Genomic DNA, 24,705 nt, shown 5'->3' with positions numbered 1-24,705 from the left:
TAAAACTCCTTATCCATCACTGTTCAGACTAAATGTCTTTTAGACAGTCCCTAACCCTTTTCATTATATCCAGATCTCTAATTCTGTTATTAAGGCTTTGTGTTGGTCCTTTCTGTCCATACTTATGCTCTTATCTTTGTCCTTTCCCCCAGTAATGAAAAAGCAGGAAAGAGGCAATGGGAAATGCAAGATATGTGGTTGGACCAACCCATGTTTTGTTGCTGATATTGTGAAGCAGACATAATAGTAGTAACAGTACTACACTGTTACTATACTGTTACTACAATTGTTACTACAACAGTTTTTTAAGAAAATTGATGTTTGCACCACGGAGGGAAAGGGTACTGTGGCCACCAGTATCTGGGAAGTGTCTCTCCTGTCTCTCCTACAGACCCTTTGATGATGATGATGATAAGCAATAGGAAAATGACATCAGTATGGTCCACTCTGACATGGACATACTGCAAGTGTTATCCCACAAACGCCTTGTGGCAGCTGCCAGGATGGGAATGATCTGGGGACAGAGAATAAGAGTCACAAGTGAGACATGGCAGCACTTTCACCTGTAAGTAGAAGGGTAAAGGCTTGTTTCATACACTCACAACTCCGAGCCATTCTCCCAGATCAGCTTTAAGCCAAGCAAAGGAGAAAGATGGTTTGATTCCACCTGAGGCTTTATCCTGGGCTACAGATTTGAAAAAGGAAGGTAGGAAAGAGAAAAAACTTTCTATCTGGAGAGAGGTGGCAGGGAAAAAGTTGGTTCAGGGCACTCAGCTGCTATTGTCTTGATGATGGCAAAATTCACATTCAGTGAGAAAAGCCTTTGGCCAACACAAAGCAAAGCACTATTTTTGGACTGCATTGCTATGTGCAGGATAGAGAGTCCGACTAGGGCTTTTTTTTGCTTTTTTTTTTGGTATGATTTTGTATGGTATTGGCATATGACAGTCATTAGAAAGGTGCTCCTAAGGCAGCATTTATCAAATGGTTGTTCCTAAATGAGCAGTTGTCCCTAGGATTTTCTGTCTCTTGGCTATACCATACTCAGAAAGCCATGGACCAAATAAAGAAGCTGAAGCTCTTTGAAACGATTTGGCTACTGCAGATCACCCTACAGGATGCAGCAAAGAGTCAAAACTCAGGTCAGATGGTCACAGCAGGCAACTGGGAACCAAGAGTTCTTGCATTAGCACATTATCCTCAAATGCTGGCATAAAGCAATTGACATTTTTGTACTTCACTCAACATGAGCATTGCTAGCATTACTTGAATTAATAGGAGGCACAATACCTGGGAAATGCTTTAAAATTGTGAAATCGTTAAGTATGGTAACATAGGAGAACCAGTTCCCCAGTCTGTTTGTATTGATAGATATGAAAATCAAGGCTCCTGCCGTCTCCATTTTCAGGGTAATTGCTAAAAGAGAAAATGATCTATGTGTCAAGTCAACTCATTAAACAAATTGAGACTTTGAACTACTTGATTTGGGTGCAAATTTAATCACAGAGAGAAAGGGTGAATTGACACTGAACACACTTCCTATCTTCTGCCCTCAGGCCGTTTTAGACGTTACAGTAACACAATATTCTTATTGTTATTTTATAAGCTAGCTGAAAATCAGCATTACTCTGTGTGCTTCTTTTCCACAGTGAACAGAGGAAGCACTTATTCATACATCTGTAGTGAGGATGCATTAAAAAAGTAAACAGAGACTGTAAGGGGCTTAAATGTCTCTTGCCTGCACTAATACAGGCAATAGGAGGACAGGGAGTGTGGTGCAGACATGCCAATACTTTCACCTCGGCAACTGCCGAGGTACCCATTCGTTCATGACTTTGACATAAGCAGGCAGAAGAGCAAAGAACCAAGACCTGTCTACCTCCCTCCCATCTTGCTGCTGGCACGTTTCATGCTCCAGCACTGTGTAAGGTGGTCCTGGCTCCAACAGTGCGCTTCAACAAACTTTCCTCCAGCCTCTCAAGTTGCAGCTGCTATCACCAGATTTCCCAAGGATTCGTTTCAGTATGTGAACAAGATCAATCCTACTCATTACAATTAGGCAGCCAGTAAATAAGTCTTGTGTCCTGTCTTTGCAGGTTTTTCTGTTGTGTTGCAGAGTGCTTGGAAACGTTCTCAAAGCACCTGCAGTGCTCCATTGGTTTCATTTTGACATTAAAAACTTTTTACTTTTGTGTAACCACAGAGTGTTTGTTCAAGTCATACTTCTGTGCCGAGCAGAATCTGTGCTGTATTTACCAAGCATAAGCCAATACAAAGAGTGCTCACTGTAATGAACAGTGTTTGGAGTGAAAAGTCTAATGAGTATAGATGCTATCAAAGCTGTTCTCTTGCTCAGAAGTGAATGTTAATGCCAATTACTCATGTTTCTTGATTAAACTCTCTCCGAACATTAAGTACCGCAGAAAAAATCCTCCGTCTCAAAATATGCACATTGCAGTTGAGTCAGAAGCTGGTACCAGGGACAGAGTGTGCTCTGTGCTGTGAACCATCAAGTAACGTTGCCATGAAAGTGCCCTGGATGGGATTTATAAGAGATGACTGTGCTGAGTATTCCACTGGATCGTAGTCAGGTAAGTGGACAGCAGACTAAGATGTACTACCAGGGCAAGGGATGTACTTGCATAAGTAAATGACTGGAAGAGGACATTTTACATGGGGAAATAGGAGGTTTTGCTAAAGATGGGTCAGTCCTCATACTTACAGCAGGGTGTTATATAAGCCATGAGAACCAGCTAATGATCTCTCATAGTCGGAGTTGGGGCTACTCCCTCAGGTTGACTGATCCATGTTCACTATTCTGTTGGAGAAACTGTTGGGGGTTATGTCTGCAGCAATTCTTTTCCATCAGTATTTCAATATGATACAAAAGGGACAGGCAGCTGGTTATGTACCTGCACAGCTGACCTCTGGAGTTAGGAGAAATATATACACCAACCAGGATCAAAAAACAACAAAAGGTTTCTCTTTAAAGGTGGAAAGGCTTATTGTCAAAGCTACAGGAATGCATGTTTCTTTTATATTCACCAAATCAGAGTTTAAGAGCAGAAGGGATACTTAAATATTCTATCCTCAGCCACCTCCTTGGTCTCAGGCCATTGCATTTCATACAGCTATCACTGTCTTCAGCCAAATGTTTCCCAAAGCTGTGACATAGTGACCCCTAAAACAGCCCTGGCACCTCAAGGTAAACAACGGATGTAATATTGAGAATAGAAAGTACTAGGAAAGTTGCAATAAACCTGAAGGTGGCTGGTGGAAGACCTGCTCTTCCTCTTCATCTCTGAATTCAGGCCGCACTGAAATCTTCTGTCCAAAGTTTTGAGTGTTGAAGACACCGGTGTACCTTTCAGCCAGCACCTAATCAGAGCAGTGCTCACCACAGTGTTCACAAAACAGATGTATTATAGAATACGGGGGGAGATAAGTGGCAGGAACAGTGAAATGTCTTGTCTGGGAAAAGGCAGGAAGCCGTTAGCAGAGCTGGGAAAGGCCACAGATGTCCCAGTTCCAAAGACTGTGCTTTAAATATTTAACCACCCAATGTTTATCCCATTTGTTATCGACAGATCACAGCCCCTGGCATAAATAATGTTTTACACTTTGCAAATATCACTTCATAAATCTTCACGACAGGTGCGTGTGGTGGGCGGGTGACCAGCGTTATCCCCACCTCACCAAATGGGGACCCGGCGGGCAGAAACAAAACTGCCAAAAGCCAAAAGCTGCTCGGGTTGGGAAGAGCCCGAAGGCTAACCAACTCCCACAGAAAGCACCTCATGAACCTTGCAAGCAGCGGAAGGCAGAAATTTAAAAACTGGAGCTGTTTGGGGATAATTTGTAAGAGGAAGGAGGGTGGCTCCACGACTTGTTAGGAGCTGAAGGACCTCCCATGGCAGGAGGCGGCCTGCAAGGCCGCTGGGCTGGGGCTGGGCCTGCTCGCGCCGAGCACAGTCGCTGCCTGCAGCATTACATTTCTCACACAAATTTAAGTTAGCAGGAGAAAAAGAAAGAGATTGGAAGTAATGGGGGACATATGAATCACATCTGCAAGTCTTTGTGCAATTTAGCTTTGAAATTTAAGATTTAAACTAATGTATTCCTTGGCCAAAAGTTATTCTAGCTTCTCCAGGCAGGTGGTAATAGAAAGAAATGTGATCTTTTTGATTAAGTCAGAACATTTACTGCCACTGGGAAGTGCTGCACATAATGTACCATGGGGACGTGGTGCTTTCTGCAATTTCTGCTACAACTGCAATATCTTACAGTAAGCTTTCAAAAGTACAGTGTATAGGAGGTCTCAAATCATCCTCATTAACTGCATTTATACAGCAGTGCACCTATCTATTAAGGTGTTAGAGATGCTTCCAGTAAAGTAAATTAAGTCCTGATTTTGCTTCCCAACACCCAATATAAATCTAGACAACTTGCCCTATTTCTGTAGCATTATTCCAGAATTAAATCCATTCAATAAGGCTTTTAAATTTATGCCTTACTTGGGCACTTGACTATTTCCACCGGTGTCAACAGGGTTGCCCTTACAAGCTTTAAATTCTTCAGTGTCTTAGAAAATTTAAACGTGTGCTGGGGACCAAAAACTGCCCTCCAAGGCTAAAAACAAGAGATTGGCAGAAAGCTGCAAACTAATACAAAACTATTAATGAAAATCAAAAGGCACAAGACCTCCAGGAGTAAAAAAGAGAACTTGAAATGTTTAGAAAAACAGTCTAATCCTTGGAGGAAACAGGAGAGCTGAAGGCTGTGAACAGGCACCCTCATTTCAAATACACCAATATTTAGTCTTCCTTCAGGATCCCATTGTACTGATGCTGCACAGGGAGAAGTTGGGTCTCTGCCTCCCCTAAAGCTTACACCTGAGATTTCCACACAAGGTTTCCAATTGTCTGTAGCTATTTAAATACCCTACAAATTCCATTGTTATCTGCAATCTACTATTAGGGATAGTAAGAAATAACTTACCTAAGGCCTTACTTATCACACACTCAAACACCAGCAAATGAAGCCTGGCTCTCCCTACTGGCACATATAGGGGAAAATTTAGATATGTTTGGCAGAAGGCTTTGGGGGTTTTGCTTTCATCCAGGCTTACGTAGGAAATGGAAATGTCCTGTTCCTGTCAACCTGAAATGCCTCTGAGGTCACAACTGCTCAGCTAGAAGATATTAAACTACCACAGCCTCATTTTCTAATGAGGGATACACTCAGCCTAAGCTTTTAAGTTTACTTTAGGATCATCTTTATGGTCCAGGTAACTCTCAGCTCAGCCAGTGCAGGATGCTTAAGTGATATTGTAATATGAATAATAAATCTTAACCTGGGACCAGCCAGGAAGCTATTGAATGCTGAGGAAACGATGCTGTAAAAAGCCATTTTAGAGATCTGTGCAAGCACAGGGGCTGTGGGCATGTTCGGTTGTCCAAAGGGGGCATGTGGACACCTGCAGTTGGTTTGCTGTCTGCAGGCAGGTTTTTGCCTACCTTCTCCTGCACCGCACGTTGGACTGCATACCTAATGCAGGTGTTGACTTTCTCCCTGAATAACCAGCCCCCTAATTAAGCTGAACGCTGCTTAATTCAGCCAGCCTGTAAACACTGCATTCATTTTTCAGAATTCTCCAGATCTGAGGGAACTGAAGGGAAACGAAAACAAAGCTCCTCACAGGATCTAACACCTCCTCCTGCTGGTCTGCAGAGACCCAACTTCAGGCACAGCGCAGCTCCAACGCATCACCCGTTGTCCCACGCAAACAGGTATGAGAAGGGACACTTACCCCCCAGGAGGACAAGGGGCTCTTCTTTTAGAGCGGCCAGAGCCAGGGGACATGGGGACAATGCTGGAACAGGAACAGGGGAGGAAGAAATAAGCACAGCCCTTCCAGGTGGTCAGTGCTGACTCTCCCACCCCTTCCCTGAAGCACAGCAGATGCTGCCCATGGAACAGCTGCCAGCCCCCAGGTGTTGGGCCATTGAGCTCTAGCATGCCCATGGCACTCGTACACCAGCTTCCTGGCTCCCAGCTGCCCCATGGCTTGGAGAACTGGAAATATTATACTTTCTCTCCCACCTGCTTGTGCATTAGTCACAAGCCAGAGCAGCATCCAAACCTTTGTCCCACCCCCCAGGGAAGGATGGGATCCGGTCAAGGCTCACGAGAAAATGGCAGCTCGGTGAGGCTACACACAGAGAGCCCTGCCTTGGCAGCGGATCACAGTGGCTGTCTCCACAGGGCTCCGTCTTGGTCTTCATTTTCTTTAAAGGTTGCTGAAAAAATACCAGGAGGAAAGTGCAAGAATAGAACGTGGGAACAGCAAAACATTACCACATAATGGAGCGAGGGAGATCAGGAGTGGAAAGGACCTATTAGCAGCTGGACATGTGGGCATAGAGAGAATTTGATGCAAAAGCACTTAGAAATTTGGGTTGAATTCAGTGAGTCAGAACAAGCTGAAAGCTGAGCTGGTTCCACTTGGAGCAGCAACATTTTTTTTTCACATTTCCCAAGCATTTTGTCTGTCCCTGCACTGGTCCATGAAAAACAAATGGGAGTTGTGTGGCAGCATTTACACTCGCTCCCTTCCCTTGGCTGCCCTCCCTACCTCAGCCACAGCATGGCTTCGTGTCCGTGTTTTCCTCCTCCCAGAGGACTCTACACCAAAATCCAGGCTCTTCTGGATCTTGACATCTCAGCTGTTGACAGCAGCACTCACTGAAAGGAAGACAAGAGAACGACTTACACCTGGTGACAAGGCCACTTACCAAAGTGGGCTGACTTACACCATTGCCTTCATAACCCATGCTTTGGGCTCATTTTAAATTTCTTTAATTGAGAAAAGATCTGAAGGCAGGTGTCTCAGTTCCCCCCCACCTTGTTCTTCTTCCACCTCCTTGCTTCTATGGATCTAGGTTTCCTTTTTTTAAAAAATAAATAAATAAATAAAGACATTTTTCAAGTTGAACGAAACACCCATTTAAATCTAAATGACATTTTTTGAAAATACAGGGGGAAAAAAAAACAGCTTACATTAGATGACAAAAAAATTACAGTATCCTAATTAGATCATGGAATCATAGTATCATTTAGGTTGGAAAAGACCTCTAAGATCGTGTAGTCCAACCTTTAGCCTAGCACTGCCAAGTCCACCATTAAACCATGTCATTAAGCTCTACATCTACACATTTTTTGAAGACCTCCAGGGATGGTGATTCAGCTACTTCCCTGGGCAGCTTGTTCCAATACTTCACAACCCTTTCAGTGAAGAAATTTTTCCTAATATCCAACCTAAACATCCCCTGGCACAACCTGAAACCATTTCCCCTTGTCTTGTCACTTAGTGCCTGGGAGACAAGCCTGATCTTCACCTCACTATAGCCTCTTTTAAAGTAATTGTAATCAATGTAATGACACTGTCAAGGTTTTTCACCACAGTACCTAAGCACTGGAACCAGACAGTAACAATTTCTGGTTATACAAACATGGTTTCCTCCAGGACTTGCCAAATTTTTATTCAATTACTCTTTTTTATTATTATTTTTAATTTTTTTGCCTCTCTCCACAGGCAACGAGAGATTTTTAGGAGGATTTTTTGGGAGTCAATGAGAATTATTCACAAAATATATTTTAATAGCTGTGGCTGTGTTCATAAATTGCACTTTCAAATGCATGTGTGCACATTCAAGTTATTATTGCTTTTCAAAAGAATTGCTAAATAGGTCTGGAAAAAATCCCAAGTTTGAGGCTGTTTGGAAACAACTTTATCCAGCCAGAGCTATTTGATGCTGTCTCTGATTGGACTGTTGGAACATTTCTTTTTTCATATATAGAGAAATAACAAATATATATAAAAACAAACAAACAAAAAACAACAACAACAACAAAAGTACCACCATTCAGCCAACTATTCATATGGATTATGTGAAAGTCTGGTTTTCATGCATAACTGGCAATAGTTTGTATATTCATAAACCACATATTAAGATGCCAGAAATATTAGTAAATAGAATTTAGACTTCAGATTCTGAAATTCCGAATTAGACTTTCCAATATTGTGACACACTCTTCAACAGCCTGGCTTCACTTGCTGACTAGTAATGCCAAATAGGAGGTGGGATACGAGTAGTGTGATTACCAACCATACCATTCCCATTATTCACTCATGTAAAAAAAACACATTTCTTTATAGGACATTGGTCAAAACATTATGCCTATCAGCTTGATTTTTATTTATTTTTTTTTCTTTAAAGAAAACCTATTGCAAAATGTTGGGAGATCTAAGCAAAACTCTAGATTGAAAAGACCAGATCAGTAGCTAGATACTGCAGACATAGCAAGTTACAAAGATGCTATAAACAAGTTGAGCAAATGAAATAAAAGGAAATCAGACTATAATGTGTGTATTTAAATGGAGATAAATAAACTGATAAAAAGGAGAGTGCAGCTCTCAGCACAGATAAACTGGGAGAGATACCCAAAGTAGCCAGGTACAGCAGGGAGGGGGAAACCAATAACAAGCACAAGGAAACAGAGTCCTTCGGGCTAGAAGTTAAACTGTGAAAAATCACACTGCGTTCCCATTTCAGAAGTACTGGAGTTACTTGGTCTATGTGTCATTTACGAAAGTAAGAGAAGCAGCCAGCCAGGTTTGTGAAGGTGCAGAAGACTATAGGAGAGGACTGAAAAAGTGAATGGTATAGTAATGGGAGCATCGACACCCCCAAGGAAATGATGCATCAGCATTTATCATAATGAGAAATACCTTTTATCCATCCCAAGAGTACATAATAATAATAATAATAAATGTGTAGAAACATCATTTACATCATTTTTAGCTTTTTCATTCTCATGTTTCAGAACTGGGAAAGAAAAGAAAAAAAAAAAAAAGTGTTTTCATTGTGAAATGCTCCCAACTGCCTAAGTGGGTGAAGAGTAAGATTTTGCAGGGATTGCAGATGGGCAGGGCAGGGGAAAGCTGTCTTCCCTTATAAATGCTGTGAGCTGAGTAATCTCCCCTCTATCACTATTATTGTTTGCGAAGAGGTGCTACCTCACAGTCCTATTGGGAAGAGAGAAACAATGCAGGGAGGAGATATGCTGTTTTCTTCATTATGGGGCAGCACAAGATGCTTTTTGCCCCAGCTGCTAAATGACTTCTGTGCAGGACCTGTGCAGACAAAACACACAAAGCAGCTGATCACCTGTAAGTGATCGGGATCCCCAGACTTTAACACCAATTATCCCCCTGCATTGAAAATCTAACAGTAAAATGACAGAATGCAAATATTCAACTGCAAAAATGCAAATAGCAGAATTCATTTTTTTGGTGGCCGAGCTGGCCACTAAGCGCAGGAACATGTCACAAGCTGCTCCCCATTTCATCCCTGGTCCCCCAGTTCTCCTTTTGTGAGGGCAGAGCCTCCAGGAGAAAGGTTGCACAGAGAGTTTGTCTTGCTTCTGTGGGAGGATGAGCTCCCACCCTTGCAGAGAAGTGACAGAGACAATTGCATATCACCGAACCACGCAGCGCCTGCCACAGCAGGAAGGCAGCAAGGCCAAACTGATCGAATAGCAGCAGCGCCCAGAAGCACTGGAGATGCTTGGTCCCTTGGGCCACCACTGCTTGCAGGTGGCCACCTCCGGGCCCAGGACATCCCAGCCAATTCTCCAGCTCCCAGCCAGTTCTCCAGCTGAAACACGCGGCTGAAGCCATGCTGCTGCCTGAGAATAATGCGGCTCCGTGGCCCTGCTGGGGACTTAGCAGTCTTTGGTGCCATGTCACATACAGCAAATCAAATTGGTCCCCAGGTAAAATTGTTTCAAAGATGCCTGAAGTGTGACTTGTTGGTTAGATTGCAATTATTTTAATATTTTTTTCTGGGGGGGGAGGAGGAGGGAATCATGCTTTTTAAGGGCTTGGAAAGCATCTTCTGTGAGGCAGGTGCTGCTGTGAATAAATAACAGGCTTCATCGAAGCGAGCAACTTGCAGGTTCCTCCTGCCCGTGTGGTGCCTGAGCTAATGATGCTGAGCTGGAGGGCTGCGTACCCTATTACCCATCCCCGGAGCCAGCTGCTCCCCACACCTGCAAAATCTGTACAGAAATCCGTTCCCTTACAGACTGTGGCGCGAGCTGGGACAGGACATCTCCTGCTTCTGCTGCCCTAAAGGAAACTCTACCTGACGGGAGCTGAGTGTCTGAATCAAGCAGGGTTTTCAATGCTGTGCAATGGCTTTTTTTTTTTTTTTCCCCTAAAGTTAAACTTTTCACAGTTTGAAAACAACTCTGAGTGAAGATGGCAGCAGCTGAAGGAATTTGGCTAGAAATTGCACTGCCTCTTAATCCATCACTGCTGTGCAGCAGCTCTGCCTGTGCAGACTCCCGGCTTGTTTGAAGGTGGTTGGGATGGCTTCAGGGTTTTGGCTTTTTTATGCAAGCAGATTTTCATGCTTTGATATCATCTTTGACATAACTTTTGATCCAGCGGAGGTGATGCTGGCATATTATTTTTTTTCCCACTGGGAATATTTTATTTGTGTGCAGTGCTGCTAGAGCGTTACAGCTGCCTGAGTTACTTTGTGAGAAGGGCATTTTGGAATAGCCAGATTATTCTTAAAAAAAAATAAAAATTAAAAAAAAAATAAAAAAAATAAAAAAGATATTTCAAGCTGTCAGACTGGCAAGCTTTGGGAAAAGTGAAGAAACCTGGTGGAAAGTCTTCAGCTGGCTCTCCCTGCATCCCTGCAGGGTAGAAGTGCCGAGAAGGAGGGTAACAAGCCAAGGAATACTGTGTGCCTCAGGGAACCCCCTGCTGAAGGACGTTCAGCTAACTGAGAAAGTCAAACACCCCTATTCATGCTGAAAAAGGCTGCACTACCTTCTTCAAGCATATGAGCTACAAAGGGAATTGTTCATAAAGGCTGAAGGAATTAAAGGGCGTACTATTTAATGGGCCAGATTGATGCGCACACTGATGAAATATACTGCAAATTGACTAAATGTCTGATTTGGCTGAAATAATCTTCCTTTCTTTATATTTTATTTTATTTCTGGACAATGTTATCTTCTGTGATTTTTGTCATTTGTAAGCCCTATCCTTTGCCGTGACCCCAACCAGAACTGGCATGTGTTTAAAAAAAAAAAAGACAAAATCACTATATGCCCTAATTTATACCATTTTAAGGCCCATTCAAGCAAATTAGCTTCGTGCTAATGTAGTTCTCATCCCACCTAAAATAGATCCCAGCCTGATTGCAGCCTGCCTGCATACAGTACAAGGACTCAGTAGGGCAAATTATACCAGCTACTTACCAACATAGCTGACCTCTGTGCTAACCAAAGGAGAGAGATGGGATTGCACATCATCATTTTCTCTTCCTTTTCCTTGAATTGATGAGGTAGTCTTTTTTTTTTTTTTTTTCTCTCTCTCTCTCTCTCTCTTTTGCGTGATGCTATGAAAGCACAGTTGCTAGGAGCTGGTAGGCATTGCAAAGAGTCGAGACGGTCCGGATTTATATTCATGCAAGTCTTTCGGTTGATGCAGTTACCCAAGTGCAAACCTCTGCAGTGGGACTTCCACCAGAGTAAGGCTTGCGCGGATTTACCTTATGAATGAAAACTATCATTTCGGCGCAGAGCCATTGGAAGAGCTTGTTTACGTGAAGTTCCTCAGAAAAGTTGATCCGAATTTTTAAGTGGATTAGTTAAACTGCATTAATTAAAGCCCTTTGTGGGAGCTGTCAGAATTAAAGTGGCTTTGATTTGATTTGGTTTACTTCTCTTCCAAGGCTAAGTCATATTAAGGCCACTTTAATTGTGAAATGGGAGGTTTAATGCAATTTAGCTAATTCACATTAGACTCCTGCCTATAGTTAATTTAAATCAACTTCCTGATTGTCCCTTTATAGACAAACCCAAGCAGAAAGCCAGGACCACTATAACAGAAACATCTAAGAGCAGCTTTGAAAAAAAATCCAAATATTTATTAGCACATTCAGGATGTTACTATCTTTATCACTAACAAGCTTTGGGAATTGCAGGGAGTGATGTCAAGGTCCAAAGGGACACCATGAGAAACAGATCCTCAGAGCTGAGCTACAGTTGCCCATCAGAGACAGGATGGCCAGTCCTGCACAAAAAGCTTTACACCAGCCTAAAATAAGGATAACAAGTTAGGAAAATTCTTTTCAGCCCTGAGACAAGAAGAGGGGTCGGACCATGGGCTGCAGAGGGGGAAGAAGAGAATCTAAGAAAGAAGATGCTATTTAAAGCTCTTCTGATAAATTCTGCATCCTTTCTTCCTCCTCAGCCGGAAGGGAGAAATAAAATTGGTAAAATGGTGTTGGTTGTCTTTGTCCTGGAAGCATCACGCAGACCTGGTTGAGGCAGTGGTACAAGGCAATAGCTATACAGCAACCTGGAGATCGGGCATTTGGGACATGGTGGCACCCAGGTGGCTTCTCAGGACCAACACTGAGCCAAGAGCCAACCTGCCATGCCATGGGTTACCTACAAATTCAAGATTTTAAGGCAAATCTTTGAAAACTATGTCTTTGAAAACTATCTCTACAGGTGTGAGTAGCTTCCATAAGACCCTTCAATGCCTACGGAAATCTAAACCCTTTTTGCATCATCTTTTTAAGGGTTGTAGGTTGACCTAAAGCAACAGCGCCGCCGACAGTGCATGTTCCCGTGAGGATGTTTGCCAAGACGGCGCTACTCCCCGCAGCAGATGAACGGCTGTGCCTCGGCGTGGATTAAACTAAGATCCACCACGTTAAATGAGAGGGAGTGCGAGACAGGCTTCTTGTGCTGCCGAGATCCGTTATAGCATTGAATCATACTCCAAACAGCGGGGTAAGCGAGAGGAGAGGTGGTAATTAGGGGGCCGTGTCTCTTTGGAGGTGGCTGCGTGCATGGCTGAGCACGAATGGCCCGGTGATGAGTGGCTGGGACTCCAAGGGGCTGAGCGGGCAGAGCTGAGGTAGCAATGATTAGCTGCCACGCAGGGTAAGTTATTGCCTCCTGTGATGCTAAAGATATACTGTATTTAATAGTTCCTCGGCTAAATGCATTCGGATGGTTGATATTGCCCAGCCGGAAACATTCATTCACGTAATTAGTTTACCTTCCGAGTTTAAACCAAATGGAAAATCCCCCTGTAAGGCACTCTTAAGCCAGCTCTCGTGCCGGTGTTGATCAGCGGAGTGATATTGACTTTGCAAATCTGTCTGGTGTTCCCCAGGAGGGCGGTGAAGCCCTATAATCCCCTCCCTTATCACAGTGCCTTATCGCAGCCCTCATAGGGATGCTCTGGAATCTTTTTTGGATAACCTGACCCCAAGACTTGTAACGGCTGCTGATGAAGTCAATGGAAAACGAGCCCCCGTGTGACAGGATGTTACCCACCAGCAGTCCTAATTCCAGGTGTGTGGCAGGGGGGCAGGAGGTGACTCATCCCTTGTCAGAAAGCCTCCCTGTCACGGATTTGCAGTTATACTTTTTTTTTCCAGAGGGTTCCTCAGCAACTTGCCCGTTATAAATGATCTTCAGGTGACTTCCTCTCCGTTCTCTGGGAGATGTGAATATTTGACTTAACAAATTAATCTCTTCACTCCTTTCGTAGCAAGTCAGATACCTTTATACATGGGCTGCACGAGGCAGGGAATAACAACAAGGAGCAGAAAGGAGAGTATCTGATTTTCAACTACCTGTTCATTACAAAGTTTAAGCTAGACCCTCAACCACAACAGGGCAATGCTATCTGAACCAGAAATTGTACTGCTCCCTCTCTCTATCTCACTGGCCCTATTTTGTAGGCAACAGCATTCAAAGCCTATACCTGAATCAAAAATCAGCAATGGCTGAAGTAGCTTTAGTGTAAGGGGCGGTTCCTCAGGGTCTCGCTGCTGTGTAGCTGTGTTTTCTATTAATGTAAGAGAAAACTAATATACAGAGAAGACTCGTAAAAAAGAAGTGTACTGTATGCACCAAATGTCCCAGATCAAATGGCTAACCCAAAGTCTCCGTTGTAGCATGTCCTCAAAAATCTCTCATCCCCACTGGCTATTTGTGTTTGCAAGGTGACTATTTTAATCAAAGAGAAGGCAATCACCTTTCTTTTTTTTTTTTTTTCCCGGCATTTCTAGTACAGAATGTTGTCCTTCACTTTTTTTTTCCAGCATTTCTAGTACAGAATGGCACTGTTCTGTTGTCCTTCACGTAGCACCGGGGGAGAGGCGATGATGGGGCTTCTGTGATGCTCTTTTGCCATTCCATTTTGTTTCGTGCTCTTTGTGTTGTGAGAAAGGCAGGGCAGGGATTCTGGCCTTCTGTGAGGAAAAGTAGTTTTCTTATCAGGTAGCAAAAGCTGTGACCCATAAGGGGAACTGGAACTTCAGTTTCCAAAAATAGGAGCAGAGATCTGCCAGGAGATCCTGATGGGTGAGTCCTTACACTCGAGGGACTGGTCCGCCTAGAAGACCCTGCCAGGAGGGGCTCTTTTTCTAAACAAATGAAGCTTATGCAATCTTTGTACGAAAGGAAAAGCCCCAAAAGATTTCCCTAAAATCAGAAATTTTATTTTGAGATGTTTCACACAGAGAGGGTGGGTGGTGCTGAGCTCCCTTGGTCCATGGCTCAGGGGAGCTTCCAGCTGCCTGGAGGACCATGTTGAGGTACAGCCTAGATCTATGTGCGTTTCCTTCTCCGTAGGTCCATGTCCTTGTAGAAAGTCATGACACTCTCCAGCTGGGTGCTTAATAACTAAATTAACTAAAATAATTAAATAGCTGAAATCAGCTGGCAATGCTGGGGAGGGAAATTAGGTAGCTGCAGCAGCCATTTAAAGAACAGTAGCTCAGTAAAGGTTAAAAGACAACTAAAAGCAGCAGGTCTTACCCACTGCCCAATTTTAAACATTTGTGTGGTACTTGCTGCTGAGATTTGTGGGCTTGAAGACTAAATTCTGGAAGAAAAATGCTTGTCAACTTGACTGAAGGTAATATTTCACGCCTTTGGAGTTAAAGACATGTCCAGTGCCTGTATCCGTGAGTGGCTGACAGTGCTGAGCTTGCTTAGGTTTGAAGTGCAAAACTCACATCTTTCTTTCCTTGATATGAACTGAAGATTTTGCCAAGGACTATCCTGTGCTACCCACTTCAGTTGGACACTAGAAAGAAATACAGGAATCCATCTGTTTTGTTCACTGCAGGCTACTACATATGTCCTTTTTAACTGACAAAACAAGAGGCAACGGGCAGAGAATGAAGCACAGCAGCTTCCAGATGAACATCAGGCAGCACTTTTTTATTGTGTGGGTGACCGAGCACTGGCACAGGTTTCCCAAAGAGGTTGTGGAGTCTCCCTCCTCTGAGATCTTCAAAATCCACCTGGACGTGGGCCTGGGCCCCCTGCTGTAGGTGCCCCTGCTTGAGCAGGAGGTTGGACCAGATGGACTTTGAGGTCCTTCCAACCTCAGCCAGTCTGTGATTCAGGCACATGGAGGCTTAATGCAGATCAGCTGACACAGCTGGTTAAGCCCCATTACCCTTGAATTTGGCCCAAAGGCAGCCACTACAGTAATTGACTGATGCAGTCAGTTTGCACTATGAGAGACCTGACAGCTAGTGGGCTCACGATGAGCACAGTCAGGGACAGAATCCTCTGTGTGCAAACTCTCTTCGTCTGGAGACCACCAAAATGGTAGGCTATAATTGACAGTTATCAGATTGTCAGATTATAATTTTCCAGGCAGTGGATTTGCTAGCTGGGAGAAATCGGGACCTTAAGAAATTAAGAAATCAAGGTCCCCAAAGGCTCGCTAGTGCTACGTATTTTGTACCTAAGCCAAGAAAGTTGTCTAAGGCTGCTCATCTGCTGGCATCTGTAGCCATGTTGCCCTCGAGGAAAGCAGGTGTTTTCTAGACATCAGTAAGGCTGCTGGGATGAGAACCAAATTGAGCAGCTCCGAACGGTTCATTATCCATTTCTGTGCCTGTGTGTGAAAGAAGGTGCTGAAAGGCTGTAATCCACTAGCATCTCGCACCTGCTTTGTTTTCAGCCTTTGCAGGGATAAGTGGTTACATGGGGTGCAAAGCAGTGACCACTCCAGCCGGAGGTGTTTCTAGATGAGACAAGCAGCACGGGCATCTGAGACACTTTCTCATGAGAACTGCCTTTTAAGACACCGGGAGTTCATACACTTCAGATCAGATCCAGATAAATATGTGGACTTTAAGATGCTCTTCCGGATCCAGTGCAAATTTTGAACTATTTAGAGCTTTTGTTCGCTCATCATTTTTTGTTTCCTCTTTTTACCCAGGAATCTTAATCCCTTTGTGAAGATATTGTTTAAGTTATCTCAGCAACTGAGGATGTATAAAGTAAGGTGTAAGTGCACCTTGGCCAGGTTTACAAGCTGCAGAAGGTGCTGCAGTTTAGGGATGACAGAGCAAGTCAATAGCAAATAAATCCTGGCTGCATTTTTTTTTACCTGTTTCCTCTGTAATGAATCCTTTGCAAATCTGGCACAGCTGGGACTTGAGTATGGGGCTCCTTGGCTCCCTCCTTAGCTGTTCCATCATGAAATGCGGTGATAGTCAGAAAAGTAACTGCATAAAAATGGCACCTAGGCACTGTAAATATGTGCTCTCTGTGGGTCTCCTGAGGCACATGTGCTGAGTTTAATGACCGCTTTTCTTTTTTTTCTCTTTCCTGTAGCTGGGGATGTGCTAGCCATGTCATACTCAGCAATCCTGCCTCTCCCACTGCATTGCCAGTTAATGTCTGCTTCCAGAAGCTTTGCAGTTGGCAATGTTTTAATAAGCAGAAAGAACACAGCTTGATTCTCAGGTAACAGGCTGAGCTAGCTGTGCTGGCAGCCAGAGAAAAAAACACGGTATTGACTTGAAGACTGAGTGAATTTGGAATAGAAATTGCGGAGGAGGAATAAATGTGGCATACCAGGATGTCACTTTTACACTTTCCAGATGATAACTGCACTTTAAAGTGGAGAATCTCTGACAGTGACGTCCTCTTTTAAGCATCCAACATCTATGCCCGTACTTGGTCCTCCCGTAAACCCCTTGCTTTTGCAGCTCTGCCTGACTCACATAGTGTAGTCTTCACAAAATGCACTGACAGAGGCTCTGTTTATCAGAGTTACTCAAGTTTGTTTCCAAGTTAGAATTACCATTTTATGAGGAGGTGGCGGGGTTAAGAGAGGAGAAGTTTGCATTTGTTGGGCAAGGACATTGAAAAGCACTCACCGGGAATAAAAGTTGTAAGCTAAGTAGCACACATCTGACTGCGGTGCATAAAAAAAGTGCCTGGAAACTCGTTTCTTGTCTCTTGCTGCAATATCTTGAGAGAGCTGGGGTTGTTCAGCCTAGAGAGGAGAAGTCTCCAGGGAGATCTTACAGTGGCCTGCCAGGCCTAAAGGGGCCTACAGGAAAGCCAGGAAGGGCCTCTTCGTCAGGGAGTGCAGTGATAGGACAAGGGGGGAATGGCTTTAAACTAAAAGAGGGTAGGTTTAGATTAGATGTAAGGAAGAAATTCTTTACCCTGAGAGTGGTGAGGCCCTGGCACAGGCTGCCCAGAGAAGCTGTGGATGCCCCATCCCTGGAGGTGCTCAAGGCCAGGCTGGATGGGGCTTTGGGCAACCTGGTCTGGTGGGAGGTGTCCCTGCCCATGGCAGGGGGTTGGAATTAGGTGGGCTTTAAGGCCCCTTCCAACCCAAACCATTCCATATTTCTATAATATTACAAGGCACCTGTGAAATCAGCATCCAAGAGAAGTTTTAGCACCCTCTGCTGCAGCAGTCCAGGGTACCCATTTCTGGGAAATCAGTAAATCGGATGGAATCTGTCAATTGTCTGAGATATTTGGGGCGTCACCAAGTGGTGACGGAGGTGGCAGAGGGAAGGCCACATCTGTGTGTGACAGCAGCGTGCCCACAGCACCCTGGTAAAGAGGGGAAGGAGAGCTGTGGCTGGCTAACAGTAGCTAGTGTCCTTTGGGGTGGCAGGATCTGTCCTTACTGGCAGACCCCGCGGCACAGAAACATCTAATTTATTTTCAGGAGAGGGTGAAAAAGGATTAAAAGCAGGAAATCAGGCTTTTTGCTTTTTCTGGAAGAGAGAGGCTGTTTGAGAATAAGCTGCTTTCACATCGGCAGCTCAAGGTGATGCACTTCCAAGAGCCACGTCCCTCAGTGGAGGGACAAGTACAGCTGACCCCCTGGTAATTTTGTTAGTGTGAAAGCCAATGTCTGTGCAAAGGATGCTAAAGCCTATTCCAGAAGGTGAGGAGGCTCCACAAAATGCCCTGCTCTGGGATGTTAAATTCCCAGGAGAAATCCACCCCTCTCCACCTGCTGCATCTGCTCCTAGAGGCAACCCCTCTCTTCCAGGGCTCCAAGGACATATCAAGACCAGTGCCTCCGAAAGACATCAAATCTCTATTTTACCCAGCCACATTTGACACCACATATCAAAATTAAAAATTAAAAATCAAAATTAACCCTACATAAAAATCACTAGCAATATGTGATTCAGGGAAAAGTCAAAAGCAAGCAAAAGCGATCATTTGTTTGCCTCTCAAAGACATGTTTGCAGCCTGATTATAAAAGTCCTGGAGAACCAGAATGTGAAAATAACCATAAAGGAAAGCTCTGAATGTCAAACTCCATGTCCAAACCTTGCATAATATAAACAGTGAATAAATGTTAATATAAAAAAAGGCAAATGAGTTATTTTTAAAAGTTACTTTTAATGGTTACTGTGTTATTAATAATACAGTTGGAGAATTATTTCCAGCCGTGTCCCTAGATCCAGTGGAATAATTACGTGCTCCAGGACAGCAGTAAAAAGATGAGGAACTCCATATATCTTAGTGACCAGATCTATAAATATGCTACTAAAAATTAGCAACCATTGTCATAGCTGGCTCAAGAGAGACTTGTTAACTAATTATAGATCAAGATGTGCATGAAAATTAATGCAATTTTCAAGATATTATAGGAACTGTCATGTTCCTCAGATTGATAGGTGGACAGTCTTGGAACCCGAAGTGTCCGTGTAACCTCTGCAGCTCGGTCTGTGTAAGAACAAGTTTTCAAACACCATTTTCCTGTCATGCCTCTGACTTGAGGCATGGTAGAAATATTACCTAGGTAGACCAGGTAGAAATATTACCTAGGATTGGTCACTCTTTGGCCAGGGAGTCTGTGACCTCTCAGGATGCTGCCAGGTGGGGCGAACACGTGTCTGGCAAGGTCTGGACTGAGCCCACACCAGGCTCTGCAGAGACCACCAGAACATTTTCACACATTTTACTGAGCCAATCCCATTTGAGACCTCACAATATGATGCCTAACCTGTTGAATTTCTTGATCTGAAGACCTTGTAGCAGATGTGCTAAATACCATACCTAATGCTAAAACTACTCAGATTGTAAGATTTTGGCCATTGCCAGCCATTATAAATCATACAGAATAATGCCAGAGACATTATGCTATTCAAACTGTATTTCAAGACAGTGAAGTTTGTTTCCTCATTTAATGCTGCCACAGTCATAAAATCACAGAATCACGGGATATCTGAAGTTGGAAAGGAATCACAAGTATCACAAGTCCAACTCCTGGCTCCACACAGGACCACCCAAAAATTGGACTGTGTTTTCTGAGAGCGTTGTCCTGATGCTTCCTGAACTCTGGCAGGCTCGGTGCTGTGACCACGTCCCTGGGGAGCCTGTCCCAGTGCCCGACCACCTCTGGGTGCAGAACCTTTCCCTCACACCCAGCCTGACCCTCCCCTGTCCCAGCTCCATGCCGTCCCCTCGGGTCCTGTCGCTGTCCCCAGAGAGCAGAGCTCAGCGCCTGCCCCTCCGCTCCCCTCGTGAGGGAGCTGCAGGCCGCCACGAGTCAAGCAGACTCAGTGCATTACATGGATGAAATAAGAAGGCTTCATAACTATTTTCAAATGTGAGAAATGGGAGAAAGACAGGGTATATTGGCAAGTAAGTCATATTTATAAATCATACACAGAATTTCCAGGATTTAATCCAGGAACAAAATCTGGGGCTGAGTGGCTGACAAAGGTTACAACCCAGTGAGCACAGACAGGGAATCTTTATCACCTACCTTGCACTGTAGCTTGATCACTGGGAAAAAAAAAAAAATAAATAAATAAAAGGAAAAAAAAAGAAGAAAAAAAAAAAAAAGCAATACACAGTGCAACCTTGAACATCAAAAGGACTAAGCAAGCTGCCAGAGAGGAGTGGGTTATTTCCACTTGCTTGATCTTTTTGCTTTGGCTAAAATATTATTAATATTTTAGTATATTGACTGCTGCATACTTTTCTGGAGCAACACCTTTAAGAGCCAAGCCCATGCAACGCGGAGATGAACATAGATGACTACTGATTGACATCAACTGCAGGAGACAGCATTGTAAAAGTATGGAGAAAAATATGGCCTGAGGCTAAACTTTCTATGTATTTTTATTTTTAAAAAACATTTGGATTGAATTTTCCATTTACCTATGAAGAAAGGAGCATCTGGTTGCAAAGAAGCTGGAGCTGGACTGCAGCATTCAATTACAAGTAATCTGCATCACTAGATACTTGTAATGAGCCTGAAAACTATTTTGATCCAACAGAAATTGGTTTACTGTATGCATTTAGAGGTACACAAAGAGAACAAAAATTACAACTGAGCTAAAATCCAGGCCATTATTTGCTATTGTGACATTAATTATTGACCAGATTCTTATGATACTGTACAATTTGTCTGCCACTAGCAGCAGTCATTCTTCTGAATAACATGTTGGAAGCTGGTGTAGGAGAAATGAGCACTTAAAATGTAGAGTAATAGCACAGCCCAGTGGCTTATCAAAGAAGAAACCACCATTTAAGAAATGTAGCGATCCACACAATTTATTGCTGTAGTTTGTTGAGAAGTCTGGAAAATGAGAGGATGGGAAATTATTCTAGGGTCAGATAGGAGTAAGTGATCTTTATTCAAATCCCTTTTCTTTATCTAAAATCGCTCTGTAAACTGCTTCCAATTATGCTGACTACAAAACCCAGCTGTCACTCTCATGTTATTTTATATAGAATTATGTAAATTAGTATTAAAAATTATACTTAGAATTTTTTTTTTTAGATTTTTTTTTGTTCTACATTCTATTATTATTATAATCCTATTGTTATCAAAAATTGTTCTGTATCTCATTATTCCTTTACACACATGCTTGGATCTGCTTTTATTCTCTTGTACATTTTGCATATATCCCGGCAGTCATCTGAAAGCTACCTGCACTGACTTTCCTCTTCCTATTTATCCCAGAAAATACGTGTTGCTTGAGAACAACACACACAAATGCACACTCCACAGATTAGTCCTGGACATCTGATGTTGCGTTACGGCAACATATCAGAGGAAAGGAGCTGCTCGTTGTTGCGGCATGGGCATCAGCCCGCATGCTGGGAGTTTCAGGACCACACACAGACTGATGAAGATATCGTGGCGCAGGTATCTTGTGGCACCAATTGCAGTTATGACCCTCAGCTGTGCAACCTGAGGGTCTTCTCGACACCCTTCTGGCCCACACGTGCGTGTTGCCTCCTATAAAGCACGAGGAATGGGGCAGGAGGATGTTGTGTGCCCAAGTCTCATCCCGTCAGAGATGCGACACATTTTGGGGTGTCCTGGGACACAGACCAAAGAAGGGCTCTCCAGTTCCTCTCAAAAAATGCCTTGATGGGCCAAAGTACAGCAGACAGGTCCACAGAGGGCTTCTGAACACCTGAAAATGGAGTCCGTGCACGTTAGCACATGGGGAAGGCAAGTACCTGGCCAACATCACCAGGAAATACAGCAGAAAGTGCTGTGCCTTAGGCCTAGTTCCCATAAGAGAATAGATATGGCTTAATTTAGGAAAAACTACTCATTTTCCTGGGGTGAAATGCCAACCCTGTCCCTTCACAGGCAGCACAGCTCGGGTGTTTGGACTGCAGCAAAACCTGCACAGAACAAAGTCCAGAGCTGGAGTACGGATATGCCAGCTGGGAGGAAGGGGCTGGGAGGGCAGCGGGACAGTCCAGACAGAGATGAGGTGCTGGATTTAATTAACGTGGTAACTAATGAAAAGATGACCCGACAGGAAAAAAAAAAAAAAAAAGGGCTGTAGGAGGACAGCAAGGTCCTGGTCCCATTATCCATTTCAAAAGGGACTGTGTAATTTTAAGTGGAGTTATCTGTAAAGTACCAGAGCAGGGATTCCTACATTTTCAGTGAGAACTTTTGAAAGGGAACACAAAGACCATGTAGTGATCAAGCAATATAAAAAAAAAAAAAAAAAAAAAGAGAGAAATAAAAAATAAAATGAAATAAAAACCACAGTGAAAATAAATATTTGAGGTATGCCACATGAACCAGAAATCAGGTCAAAGAGCTCATGCTGACAGTGTAGCAAACATGGATCCCCACGAGTTAGATAGGCATGGATTTCCCTATATTCACTAGAGAAAGCGATGTATCTGTCCTAGATAATTCCCTAAATTGATTCTTCCAGAAGATGCTAGTGAAGATAAGAGATGACTTTGCACATTCAGTTAATTTGCTAGACAGTGAATAGATGGCATGGCTTAGTCCTTTACACCATTAAGTCTCTGAATTTGAATTTTAGCACTGCATGTGGCTTAGACTCCTCACCTCATGTATCCATCACAGCTGGTCCCATGGATAGCAAAGAACTGAATTAAAATAATAATTGGTAATAAAGCTAAAAAACCGCCGACTCTGGGCTGAGTTCTTAGTTCTTTTACACTTCTGTACAGCCCCAGAGAAAAATAAATGTAATCTGCTGCCATTTTGGTCCAGAAAAAAAAAAAAAAAGACAGAAAAAAAAAAAAGTTACAACCCTCCAGTAACAAAGTCCAGAGTAACAACACTCCAGTAACAGAGTCTGATGGCAGAGAAGGAAATACAGTAACAGAAGAAAGTCCACAACTGTGGAGTCCAGCTCCATAGGGAAGCTTCCCCGCAAGCCTTCATGTGGTGTGTGGTGTGAGGGAGGACCTGCCCTGTCCTAAATAATCTCCGGTCGGTCATCTGTAGGCAGCAGCATACCGAGTAGGATAATTTGGGGCACCTCCGTGTCTTTCTTTTGTGTACCACACTCTTCCTCGACGTTTCAATGTCTGATTAGGGCTGACATTGTCTCTTCTCTTTCGGAAGGGCACACCGTGCCTCCTGGCTGTTCAGATTTTCTTCGGTCTCTCAGGCACCAAATCTGTTCATCAACCCATTTTCTCCTGCTTGGGCTCCTCTCTTACACTGAACTTTGTATCTGTGTAGCTGGTCCTCCAGAGCCATTCTGCCCTTCTGGCACTCTTGTTCTCAGCATCTGAATTTATACAGGGCTTGAAATGGTTTCAGATGGATAAAATGTGTCATCCATGAATGGCTTGGGCTCTTCCTGGTGTGTTTCCTTTCCCCACTCAGAAGGTGAAGAGTTTCAATAAAACGATTGTCCTTTCTGTCTAATTTCCTGCTTTGACTTGATCTTTTCACTCTCCTTGAATGCAGAATGAGTAAGTACTTGGGGACTATGTAATTCACTTATAATTGAAACAATAGACCATAAAGGCTCCTTGAGAGCAATTACATCTATTGAGCCAACAAGTCAGTTGTGCATTTGCACCAAATCCAAGCAGTAAAATATATTTATGATTTTTTTTTTTTTTTAAATGAAAGCCACTGCTCACTAAGTCTTTAGAGGCAGCACGATGCATCATTCAGACAGTGAGGTTTAAATGTGAATCTACATAAGCAATGCGCATTACTCTACAGGAAAAACAGTCCAATGTACCGCGTCAGCATGATGCATACACCCAAAAAGTAAGTGTGTGTGTGATTAGATCCAGCCTGAGACATCGTGGTTAATCTAAGAAACTACAGTAAAAATCAACGTAAGTTTGCCAGTGCTGTGCTCAAGACTGAGTGGTGAGAAGAGGATAAACTGTATATTACGAAAATTAGAAGTGTCTAACTGCCTTTGTTTGCTTTTATCCTCAGCTACGTCATAGGCTGACTCTGCTGACAAGCTTAGTTGAGGGCAGGAAAAAAAAAAAAAGCAATTAGATTGTATTAAGCCATCTGCCCAAGAGGGATTCTGGACAAATCAGATTCCGTGCAAGGCACTGGACTGGGATCAGCTAGTAACTGTGTCAGGAACAGCTGTATGCGCGACCTCCGATACAGCCGCCTGTGCCCTGTGCCCCTCCAGGCTAGGTAGCACCGTGTGTTAGCGTGGGCAGGGTTTTGCACTAGCACGGTGTGCCGCTTCCAGCATCTGAGCTGAGAGCTCCTGCCTTCAGCACCACGTAAACGCAGCAGCACGTTTGGAGCCTGCTCAGAGATCTCTTCTGCACCTCCGCAGCGTGGCTTTGCGAGATATACGTGCTTTATGTGCTTTATGTGCTGAGGCTTGTTCTCTGCTCCGTGAACATGCTCTTTTCCACGGCGGGCGTTTCAGCTCCCTTTTAAAGGTAAGCGTGCGTTAAAGTGCTTTTCACAACGCAGATAATTGAGTACAGGTATAACGTCTATCACAATAAAAGCCAAATCCCAGTCAGATACTAGGCCACTATTAAAGAAAAAAAAAATAAATA

At 43.5% G+C, this 24,705-nt stretch overlaps 1 long non-coding RNA gene across 2 annotated transcripts in view; it reads left to right on the top strand.

Moving 5' to 3' along the window:
* The first annotated feature begins 2,422 nt into the window (after window positions 1-2,422).
* Window positions 2,423-24,705, top strand: part of LOC308189237 — a 28,402-nt gene continuing 6,119 nt past the window's right edge. For both annotated transcript variants that reach the window (XR_013946193.1, XR_013946194.1), the window contains exons 1-3: window positions 2,423-2,591; window positions 5,648-5,789; window positions 12,672-24,582. This is a non-coding gene — a long non-coding RNA (uncharacterized lncRNA). The remainder of the gene's footprint in view (window positions 2,592-5,647; window positions 5,790-12,671; window positions 24,583-24,705) is intronic.

The sequence above is a fragment of the Anser brachyrhynchus genome (assembly GCF_964034855.1).
Source record: "Anser brachyrhynchus genome assembly, chromosome: 2".
Lineage (NCBI taxonomy): Eukaryota > Metazoa > Chordata > Aves > Anseriformes > Anatidae > Anser > Anser brachyrhynchus.
Note: the sequence above shows the minus strand (reverse complement) of the source record. Positions and strands in the feature narration are given on the sequence as shown.